The sequence below is a fragment of the Lepidochelys kempii genome, chromosome 1 (genome assembly GCF_965140285.1).
Source record: "Lepidochelys kempii isolate rLepKem1 chromosome 1, rLepKem1.hap1, whole genome shotgun sequence".
Taxonomy (NCBI): Eukaryota; Metazoa; Chordata; order Testudines; family Cheloniidae; genus Lepidochelys; species Lepidochelys kempii.
In genome coordinates this window covers 50,160,239-50,172,369 of record NC_136380.1, presented here as the reverse complement: position 1 = coordinate 50,172,369, position 12,131 = coordinate 50,160,239, and the positions used below count along the sequence as shown (strand labels likewise).

Genomic DNA, 12,131 nt, shown 5'->3' with positions numbered 1-12,131 from the left:
GAATGCCTTTAATCATATTTTTTCTGGAAACTCACCATAGAGAATATTCAAAAGTTGGGCCTCCATCCCTCTCTGTATAAATGGATCAGGCCTATGTTTTACACGTTACTGCTAAATCTTTAACAGAAAAAGTTACGGGACAGATTCATTCATTTATTATGCTCTGGCTGGTTTATGCTGCTTTGGTGACACAAAGCAGCTGTAAACCCATTTTAACTGGCTGGTTAAGAGGATTTTGCAGCTGCTTATCACTGTCAGAGTGGCACAAAGCAGCTGGAAAGTACCAATGAAATTGGCCCAATATTTTTTATATTAAAAATTGTCAAAAATAAAACTTCCTCCAATCGGCATATAAACATTCTATGAATATATTTTTGATCCTAAGAAACATTCATATTTCTAATAGGAAAAATGGTAATTACACCTGTAGTGCATCCCATGCTACGTATAGGAGTTTCCCTTCATGATTTCTCAAAATAACATAACATGGCATAAGGCCAGTGCAAAACATTATATCATACATTGAGAGTAATAAGACAAAAAGCTTTTGAACCAACCAATTCTATTTCTTCAAACTTCCTACCGGGGTGCTGGAACAATTTGTATAGCGGGGGTGCTGAGAGCCATTGAACTAAACTCTAAACCCTGTATATAATGGAAACCATTTCAAGCCAGAGAGTGCTACAGCACCCCCCGCAGCCCTAGGTCCAGCACTTATGCTTCCTACATTTCCATTAATCTGAGCTTTCAACTTGTGTCATTTTTCTTGTTTCCTTCTAAGGTGGGGAAATTGGCTCTCTCATTTTCCCCTGATGTGGTAAGGCCATACCCTGCACCAGCTCTATAGCTGGTGCAAAATATATCTGCCTGTGCCCTGTTGTGGCTGTGCTAGCCAGCAGTGGAAACCATTCCCAGTGAGTATTGCCAGCTCTAGGGGGCAGAGTTGAGTTTTCCTTGTGGGGATGGAGTATACTGCAACTTTCGTTTTCCTGATTTTTTTCAACAGTTTCCTAAGAGGAAGTAAGAGTAGTGGCTCTGAGGAAGCTGCTTCCCACTTACCATGCACATAGTCAATATCTTATCCATTTACTCCCCTTTGCTGGCCCATAATATATTTAAATTAAAGCAATATCCTCTATCGATTTATTGTGCCATGGATTTTATTATTATTTTTAAAAAACCTAGAGAGGTTTAGGACAACTGCAAAAACATACAGTAATGTGAACCACCTAACAATATTCTTTCCAGCAGAAAGAGAGTAATTACCCATCTTCTCTGGAACTGCTGGAGTATAAAAGAATTTCATAGATGCTTTCCAAGTGAACTCTCAGTAGTCTGGAGAATTAGCAAACAAATTCTTTTATAGTTGGTCACAGACCAGGCATGTGGATCCAAACACGCTGAACTTTGGAGAAGTTTGGTCTGAATCGGAAATACACAGCTATCTCTGTAATGGGAGAAACCAAACCCACAAATTCCAACACTCTTGAACCTTGTGGCACAAGTTAATCTTAAACTGCCTGTTCAATCATACTCTTACACCTCATCCCCCCCTCCCCTTTTTGTTATTAGATCAGTGCCTTTGAAATCATGGTATAGCCTCTAGTACGTGACCTACTGATGGCCACAGCATTTTCCACTTCTGTTGCTCCATTTTTCTCACTGTGTTTGATTCTCCTCTCACTTACACCGACTTTACATCAGAATAGCTCTATTGACTTCTGATTTACACCAGTATAAGTGAGAGGATTCTGACACCATACTGTCTTGAAGACATTTTAAAAATACTCTTGCTTAATTATTTTGAGTCTGGAAGTGTGTATATGATTTTAGCCTCTTTACATCAAAAATATGATCTGTATAATATTTAGCCTTTTCCCTCATCTGCTTGAATTCTATTCCAATGCACCTTGAATCTCATCTTGTTTCTTGGGGTACAATTCTGCACCCATTGAAGTCAATAGGAGTTTTGCTGTTGACTTTCAGGAAGAAGGATCAGACCCACCACTTGTTTCCATTCTTCTAAAATAAGATTATGAAGGCATCTGTGTGGTCGTATTTATATATTTGCAATATTAATAAAATAAACTGGAACAGCAGTTACAAACGTTGGGAGATACAGAATGTTAGATTTTTATCTAGTCATGCCTTTGATTCAAATCCAATCCAGTATTCATTTTGAGTAATGTAATACTTTTCCATATTTGGCACTGCTCATCTCCTGGCCTTTACCAAAAGGCCTCGGTCAAATACTGTACTCATCACATGGGTTTCTAGTAATTTTATGTAATCTAGATGATAATAGTTTTAACTGGATGGGCAATTAGTGGGGTGTGGGGAGGAAGAATTAACTAGCCCATTCACTCTAATACTTCACTCAACCCCCAATGCTAGAGGGAAACACGTCCTCCTGCCCGAGCTACTGATGTATCAGTAAATTCAGCTGAAGTAATTGTTTTATCTTGAAGTAATAATAGTTTAAGTTCAGGTTTCAGAGTAGCAGCCATGTTAGTCTGTATCCGCAAAAAGAAAAGGAGGACTTGTGGCACCTTAGAGACTAACAAATTTATTTGAGCATAAGCTTTCGTGAGCTAGAGCTCACTTCATCGGATGCATGCAGTGGAAAATACAGTGGGGAGATTTTATATACACAGAGAACATGAAACAATGGGTGTTACCATACACACTGTAACGAGAGTGATCAGGTACAGTGAGCTATTACCAGCAGGAGAGAAAAAAAAACCTTTTGTAGTGATGATCAAGGTGGGCCATTTACAGCAGTTGACAAGAATGTGTGAGGAATAGAAGGGGGCAAAAATAAACATGGTGAAATAGTTTTACTTTGTGTAATGACACATCCACTCCCAGTCTTTATTCAAGCCTAAGTTAATGGTGTCCAGTTTGCAAATTAATTCCAATTCAGCAGTCTCTTGTTGGAGTCTGGTTTTGAAGTTTTGTTGTTGTAATATTGCCACTTTTAGGTCTGTAATCGAGTGACCAGAGAGATTGAAGTGTTCTCCGACTGGTTTTTGAATGTTCTAATTCTTGACATCTGATTTGTGTCCATTTATTCTTTTACATAGAGACTATCCGGTTTGGCCAAAGTACATGGCAGAGGGGCATTGCTGGCACATGATGGCATATATCACATTGGTAGATGTGCAGGTGAACGAGCCTCTGATTGTGTGGCTGATGTGATTAGTATCTGACTCTTTGCCACTCCATCTAAATGGATGCTTTGGCTTCATAAACGTCTGCAGTTCTCCTGTCGTCATTATAATCATTGTTTCATTTTTTTAACTGTATTGAGATACCCCCATCCGCTCACAGAGATGAAACTCAGTGATTAAGAACTGTTCTCAACCTCTGCTGTTAGAAAGCCCAAGAACTGAGCTTTTTCTGAAAGCTGCTCAGTAAGATCCAGTGACACTCAGTTCAGTTTATTAAATAGCTATGTTGTCACCATAGTCATCTATTCCAAGTCTTGCGTCTTCATTCAGTGAAGAACACTACTGCCTACATTCCAGCTAATCTAAACATATATCGAAATGCAAGAGTGACATCCCCGGAATTTAATATACTAAAGGTCATTCCTGTAGATAAAAGGAAAAAGTCAGGCATTGTTGTCATTTAGTTTACTTTATTCTTAGGCCATAAAATAAACAAGGATGCGGTTCATAGAACAAAATAATGGATTGTACATTTCCGGACAAGCTGGTGGAATAACATAGTAAATCTTGGAGAATATATCTAAACATTTAAAAACCTTTGTAGATTTAATGACGCAGGGCTTGTTTCTGACTCTTGTTCCATTTAAATAGGCAGAAATCACTGTAAGAAAGGTTCCAGTAATTTAAAAAAAAAAAAGTTTGTGCAATTTTAGCAATAGTGACACGTTATATTAATACTAGATGCTTTCATCATGACTCTAGGTTAGCCCCAGTCCAATGTGTTATTATCTAGTTATTCCCATTATTTTGGGGTAAGGCTATGGAGTGATGTCTTTCTAATGGAAAAACTTTAACAAAGTAAGAGGGTGTAGGAGTACAACCACTATCAATAGCCCTGAAACTTAAAAATAATGTAACAAACAAATCACCTTTACCATATAGATACATGCCTACCAAACATAATAGTGTGACTGATATCCTGACTAACCTCACACTACCAAAGATGGCTATGAAATCGTGATTAGGCTCTATCCTATGGGGCATTCCTAAGTATGTACTTGTGATTGAACTACCCAGCATTAGATGTCAATACTGATCCAAACAGGATAAGACACAGCTTAGTTGCTAAGGGAAAACTAAACTAAAGGCTCTTAATATACAAAGATTTACTATTTATTTCTTATCATGGTAACAAAATATTGGGTGCTGCTTTGCTTTCTTTACCGTGGGCTCCATTGCATAGTGTTGCTAGAACTGTGGTGGTAACTGCTAATAAGCATACCAAGGAACACATTCTGCACCTTATTCACACTGAGTAGCACCTTGCTATGCAAATAATTCCATTGAAATAATCAAATGGGGAGGTACTACTCAGAGTGAGTAAAGGGGCAGAATCCGGCCTTAAGTAGTTGCTGCAGGTGTCTGGGGTAATGAATGTTGAGTTTTTAGCTATGTCATAAATATAAAGGGAAGGGTAAACCCCTTTAAAATCCCTCCTGGCCAGAGGAAAAATCCTCTCACCTGTAAAGGGTTAAGAAGCTAAAGGTAACCTCGCTGGCACCTGACCAAAATGACCAATGAGGTGACAAAATACTTTCAAAAGCTGGGAGGAGGGAGAGAAACAAAGGGTCTGTGTCTGTCGGTACGCTGCTTTTGCCGGGAATAGAACAAGAATGGAGTCTTAGAACTTTTAGTAAGTAATCTAGCTAGGTATGTGTTAGATTATGATTTCTTTAAATGGCTGAGAAAAGAACTGTGTTGAATAGAATGACTATTTCTGTCTGTGTGTCTTTTTTGTAACTTAAGGTTTTGCCTAGAGGGATTCTCTATGTTTTGAATCTAATTACCCTGTAAGGTATCTACCATCCTGATTTTACAGAGGTGATTCCTTTAATTCTATTTACTTCTATTTCTATTAAAAGTCTTCTTGTAAGAAAACTGAATGCTTTTTCACTGTTCTCAGATCCAAGGGTTTGGGTCTGTGGTCACCTATGCAAATTGGTGAGGATTTTTACCAAACCTTTCCCAGGAAGTGGGTGCAAGGGTTGGGAGGATTTTGGGGGGAAGATGTGTCCAAACTACGTTTCCCAGTAAATCCAGTTAGAGTTTGGTGGTGGCAGTGGATATTCCAAGGACAAAGGATAAAATTAATTTGTACCTTGGGGAAGTTTTAACCTAAGCTGGTAAAAGTAAGCTTAGGAGATTTTCATGCAGGTCCCCACATCTGTACCCTAGAGTTCAGAGTGGGGGAGGAACCTTGACAAGCTATATACAGTGAATACTATTTTCTAAAATTAAATAAAACAATACATGCCTTTGTACTTGGCCTTAAACGGTTTTAGCCTAATTAATATTAAGCAGAGGAAAATCACTGTAAATACAGGAAATTGCTAAAACTGCATAAACTGCACATCAGTTCTTTTATAAATGAAACAAACACTCTAAACAATTTTGTACTGTATAGACTTTTAAAAAAAAAAAGGTTTTCCCGCTCTTCCCTTGTCAAGTACACAATCAGGCAGCAGCAGAGACAACAACAAAAAGCAGAGACAGTGCAGTACTGTGTTAAACATAAACTACTAAAAAAATAAAGGGAAAGTTTAAAAAAAAAGATTTGACAAGGTAAGGAAACTGTGATTGTTTCATTTAAATTAAGATGGTTAAAAGCAGCATTTTTCTTCTGCATAGTAAAGTTTCAAAGCTGTATTAAGTCAGTGTTCAGTTGTAAAATTTTAAAAGAACAACCATAATGTTTTGTTTAGAGTTATAAACAACCTCCATTCCTGAGGTGTTCGTAACTGTGAGGTTCTCCTGTAAAGTAATTTAAAATCTGTTGGAACAGTCTCCAAAGGGAAGTGGCGAAAGCCCATCACTTGGGACATTTAAAACTAGATTGGGAATAACCCTGGAAAATATGCAATAAAGAACTATCCTTCATTGGCAGGCAGTTGAAGTGTATGATCTCTCTCTTGGTCTTGATTATCTGATGTCTGTTCATTTGGTAGTTCCATCCTGATACTATATTTAGTAGAAAACTGTCTTCATTATATAATCACTGTTGGGAGACAAAGCCTAATAAGCATTATAGCACGACAGATCATTTTTAGGATTAGACCATGATGGTAAGGGTAGTTCAGATTAAGGCTGATCAAATGGGTCAGGATCTTATGAGAAGGTGTTCATGGCATTGTCCTACATTTTGCCTCTGTTTCATTTTTCTATTTCACAAACACTAAAAAGCTCAACAAATGAAGGGAAAGTATGTAGATAAGAAAAAATAAATTCCACAGAAACCCATGATTCTACAACTATATTCTTTGAAGTTGATTAATGATTCTCCAAAAGAAATGCATTTAATCTGTGTAACTTTTGGATATGTTAATCAATTAAACATCTCCCATTTAAAACAAGTTAGTTTTCACTTACAGAGTTGGACCTTTGACAGCAAGTGAACACAGAGGAACCATTAAAGGGGAAAAAACCATCAGCATGGGAATAACTAATTCAGTGTAAATTATCTAAATAGGGCAGCAACCAGACCTACGCTTATCATAGGGCTGCCAGTTAAGAGTTTTATTGCCAAAATCTTTCCTTCTCTAATTCAGTTATGCAAGAGGCAAAGCCAGTGGAGATTGGCCAGAGGACCAGGGAGGCACAGGTTCCATGTCCTGTTCCCTCATTTTCTCCAGTCCTATGGGAGCTCTGCCTCCTCACACCCCACATCAAGTTAAAACTCCACAGTTGTTGAGGGAGAATGGCTGCAAGGCCCTAGGGACTCCCTTATGAAAAATAACAATGACTATGTTATCCTCCCTTGGGTTCCTCCTGTGCATGGTGAGTGGATGAGTGTTGGAATAGTAATTGTCAGGGAAAACACGGCAGCAAGATCTGGAAGGGGTGGTGCAACTGTAGGGATGGTTTGGAGGTGTTGGACCTCTGAGTTCTTCTCCCCTTTTTATGTGTCTCAAGATTTATGGGATTAGTGGGTCTCCTTCTCCCTTGCCAACTCCACAGGTAGACAAACCTCAGCCACAGCACCTTGGAATGGATAGAAGGAAACTTTCTGAGTTGAAATTTGTGGCATTCATAGCTTCTAGATGTGTTTTTCCCTCACATGGAGGAAGGACTTGGAGGAAAACACTGTGGATTAGCTCACTGGACTTGATCACTAACATCAAAAGCATGTGACTTTTAGAAAAAATAGACACCAGACACATTCTGTTCCAGAAATGGCAGAAACTTTAATTTGAATTTAAAAATTAACTTTTCACAAGTTTCAGAATTCCACACATCTAGTGTGGAACATGATTGTACACAAGGAACATTTCCCCCTTTTGGTGCAATCCTGTTGTTCTCAATACTATACCTGTTCCACAACCGGATATGGCCTATCTTGTGACGTGCTGCTTACTGTGGTCATACAGAGGTGTGGGTTCAAATTTGCTTCTTATTGCAGAAGAGATCAGCAGGACGAATGTTGTACTTAGTCAACTGTTCATCACAAAAATCTCATGCAGTTTGGAAAATATTGATACAGTTGGTAGCGGTATTTCTTGGAGATCCAGCATCATAATATTAAGAGCTTGTCACGATGGAGGTGCAAAGACATACTGTGGCTGTGTAGGAGAGCATGTGCGTAGTCCGAATACTGTCTCTCTCTTCTCAATAAACATGTATGGTACCTATTGCAGCTTCTGTATGACAGCTGCCATACAAAGTACAACACATGCAGAAGAACTAATGATTTATAAAATGTGTATGTGTCAAACAAAAAAAAATACACCTTTCTGGGAAGTTGCAGAAACCTGTACCCTAAGACATTAAGAAGACAAATCACATGACTATCTTTCAGAACTCCTGGTGAGGAATTGAAAAAGAACGGAGTTTGGTCATCCACATGCCATAGTTGAGTAAATATCTGGGCTAGATTCTGCTGCCCTTATGCTTAATAGTACCTCACTCTGCAAGTGGTCACATTGAAGAAAATGGGATAAGATACTGCTCAATAATAGTAAGGGTAGTAGAATATGTCCCTATGTAGTCCTGGTTCAGCAAAGCACTTAAGCACATTTCAGTTCTTTTCTAAAATGGGGCCTGCATCAGCACTATGAGTACTACTCATCTAACAAGTCAATTATTTATTATTTATTTATTTATTTACTTATTTTGGAACAGCTCTCAACAGTTTCTTAGTTGAAATACGTTCTTTTGTGCTGTTAGCTTGAGTCTACAAATCACCATCATTTTGCAAGTATCAGTAATCAGTTATCTAAACTATGATATTTTTAACAAAATTAAAATGCCAAAGAAATGAAGAAAAAAAATCCAAGAAAATGTAACAGGTAGCAACAGAAAAACATACCTATAGATTTTCAAACTGCCCAAGAAGACTGAAGTGTAAAAAGAGTTATTTTTCAACGTGGTGCAGCAATTAAGTAGTAAGGAATGACAGGAGGTGGGATCTTGATGAGTTATGTGGCACAATATGTAGCCCCAGGCTGGGGTTAATGTGTAATAACCATGGCCCTCAGAGTTGTTTCAATAACACTGTGAATTACCTTTAGATTGTTCATAAGGTTTTACTGTGTTTAATTTTACATCTTTGAACTGCAGGAGGATTAGGTAATGTAGTTACAGGTGTAATTTGTTTAGGATTTAGCATGTAAAAGGGGTGACCATTTTAGAGGTTTAAAATATTAAGACATTTACATTTGATTTATATTGGAATGTTTCAGAATCATGTTGTTACAGTTCTTGGAAATCAGCTTATGAAAGTGGTGCTGCCTTCTGAAAGCTCTACATTTCATACACACAGTGATGTAACTGGAACATAGAGGAGCAGTAACACTATAGGCAAATGACGGCATTACTGTATTCATAGAAAACATTCAGAATGTGAAGTACTTGTCAGCATGGTAATATCATGGAATTATAGCAATAAACATGTCCTTTATAAATGTTTGATGGAAATAGTTGTAAACTGTGCAGTGGAAGATCTGTTCAAGTAATTCATTTATCACTACAGCAGAATAAAGCTACAGCTGAGCTGTTTGCCAAATATTTTAACTTAGGTGAACAACCCCAGTAGGATCAATTTCTTGTTTACAATCCTCTGTTTAATCGTTAGTTAATGTCTGGATCAGTGGCCAAGATTCAACAGAAAAATAAAATCCTTCTCAAGTCTTGACTTTGTGGTGGACTAATTACATCAGGAAGAGACACACTCAGCATAGCATGGAAGCTGGGTGTGTGTGACAGAAAGAGAATTACAGCTCCAAGATCTACCAGCAGAGAGAAACCTGCAAAAGATAGACATTCTCCACTTTGGAGGTTTATCTTCTCTAGAGGGATCCAAGCGTAGCCACAGCAGTGAACATGTGTACGGAGGACCGGCCAGACAGATATCACTGTGAGGTGGTAGTAAGCAGAGAAACTTGTGAAACTAAAGAGAGAAGTGGTCAGCTCCCAGACTACTGCACTGGGCAGCACAGCATGGGGAGGAGGTGACCAGCCCTCCGTGGAGAAAGAAGTGGTTCGGGACTATTTAGAAAAGCTGGACAAGCACAAGTCTATGGGGCCGGATGCACTGCATCTGAGGGTGCTAAAGGAGTTGGCGGATGTGATTGCAGAGCCACTGGCCATTATCTTTGAAAACTCATGGTGATCTGGCAACGTCCTGGATTACTGGAAAAAGGCTAATGTCGTGCCCAAAAAGGGAAGGAGGATCCAGGGAACTACAAGCTAGTCAGCCTCACCTCAGTCCTTGGAAAAATCATGGAGCAGGTCCTCAAGGAATCAATTTTGAAGCACTTTGAGGAGAGGAAAGTGATCAGGAACAGTCAGCATGGATTCACCAAGGGCAAGTCATGCCTGACTGGCCTGATTGCCTTCTATGATGAGATAACTGGCTCTGTGGATGAAGGGAAAGCAGTATTCTTGCCAGCAAGTTAAAGAAGTATGGCCTGGATGAATGGACTATAAGGTGGATAGAAAGTTGGCTAGATCGTCGGGCTCAATGGGTAGTGATCAATGGGTCCATGTCTAGTTGGCATCCAGTATCAAGCGGAGTGCCCCAAGGGTCGGTCCTGGGACTGGTTTTGTTCAATATCTTTATTAAAGAGCTGGAGGATGGTGTGGATTGCACCCTCAGCAAGTTTGCAGATGACACTAAACTGGGAGGAGTGGTAGATACTCTGGAAGGTAGGGATAGGATACAGAGGGACCTAGACAGATTAGAGGATTGGGCCAAAAGAAATCTGATGAGGTTCAACAAGGGCAAGTGCAGAGTCCTGCACTTAGGACAGAAGACTCCCATGCAATGCTACAGACTAGGGACCGAGTGGCTAGGCAGCAGTTCTGCGGAAAAGGACCTAGGGGTCACAGTGGACGATAAGCTGGATATGAGTCAACAGTGTGCCCTTGTTGCCAAGAAGGTTAACGCCATTTTGGGCTGTATAAGTAGGATCATTGCCAGCAGATTGAGGGACATGACCATTCCCCTCTATTCGGTATTGGTGAGGCCTCATCTGGAGTACTGTGTCTAGTTTTGGGCCCCACATTACAAGAAGGATGTGGAAAAATTGGAACAGTCCAGTGGAGGACAACAAAAATTATTAGGGGGCTGGAGCACATGACTTACGAGGAGAAGCTGTGGGAACTGGAATTATTTAGTCTGCAGAAGAGGAGAATGAGGGGGAATTTGATAGCTGCTTTCAACTACCTGAAAGGGGGTTCCAAAGAGGATGGATCTAGGCTGATCTCAGTGGTACCAGATGGCAGAAAAAGGAATAATGGTCTCAAGTTGCAGTGGGGGAGGTTTAGGTTGGATCTTAGGAAAAACTTTTTCATAGGAGAGTGTTAAAGCACTGGAATAGGTTACCTAAGGTGGAATCTCCTACCTTAGAGGTTTTTAAGGTCCAGGCTTGACAAAGCCCTGGCTGGGATGATTTAGTTGGGGATTAAGTCCTGCTTTGAGCAGAGGGATGGACTGGATGACCTCCTGAGGTCCCTTCCAACCCTGATATTCTATGATTCTATTCTATGATTCTAAGTGAAATACAGGAAATAAAACTTGTGGAACTGGAGAGATAGGGTGCTTGTTTGCCTTCCAGGTGAGGCAGCTTTTGCAAACTTTCGGATCTCAGTAATAGAACTGCAATATATTATAAAAGTTGAAATCTAAATGTAAATTAACAACCTTGGAAACCAGATTTCAAAACAGGAGACCATTCTTGACACAGAGTTAGGTATGCACATTTCAAATGCCCCATAAGTACCATTGAAAGTCAATGGGATTTAAGCCCCTTAGTTACTTTTGAAAATTTTATGTGGATAGCACTAGTTAGCAACACTGTAATGATACCCAGAGTCCTGCAATCCTTCCTTGTATGGAAATCCCACTGAAGTCCACATGGCAGCTTTGCATATGGAAAGAGTAGAGTGAAGGTCAGAAGTGAAATGGCCCCTGTTCTAATTAACCCTTTTCAATGGCTTATACCACCAAAATGTTTTGAGAGGATGATTTTCTCAAGCTTTGTGTCACCGTGCCTCAGTGAGTCACAGCTGAAAATACCAGGACAAACTGCTGAAAAATAGGGCAGACACCCCAAACTAGTGGTTATTTTATCATTAGATTATACCAAGTGTGACAAAGTTCCTCCTCTGCCTCGGTGGGTCCTGCGCTTATTGGCGGATTTGCTTGTCTCAGAGATTCACGGCAGCCCTCAGTTTGGCCACTCTTGCTAGTGGCTCAAACCTGCTGTCCACTCAGCTAACCTCATCGTTGGCCAGCATGGGGAAAACGGAGAACAATCCCCACAGTCTCTGTGTCCCACCTAGTGGGTCGGGGACAGGGCAGATCCCTTTCCAATTTAGACCTTCCCTTCTGGTATTTCTCACAGACCAGGTCAACTCCTCTTGTGTCCGAGTTGGGGGGGATGGGGTGCAACCCGGGCCCACCTT

At 39.9% G+C, this 12,131-nt stretch overlaps 1 protein-coding gene across 4 annotated transcripts in view; it reads left to right on the top strand.

The window, feature by feature from the left end:
* STARD13 (StAR related lipid transfer domain containing 13) overlaps nt 1-12,131 on the top strand; it is a 491,362-nt gene that overhangs the window by 101,425 nt on the left and 377,806 nt on the right. The gene's annotated exons all lie outside the window — the stretch shown is intronic.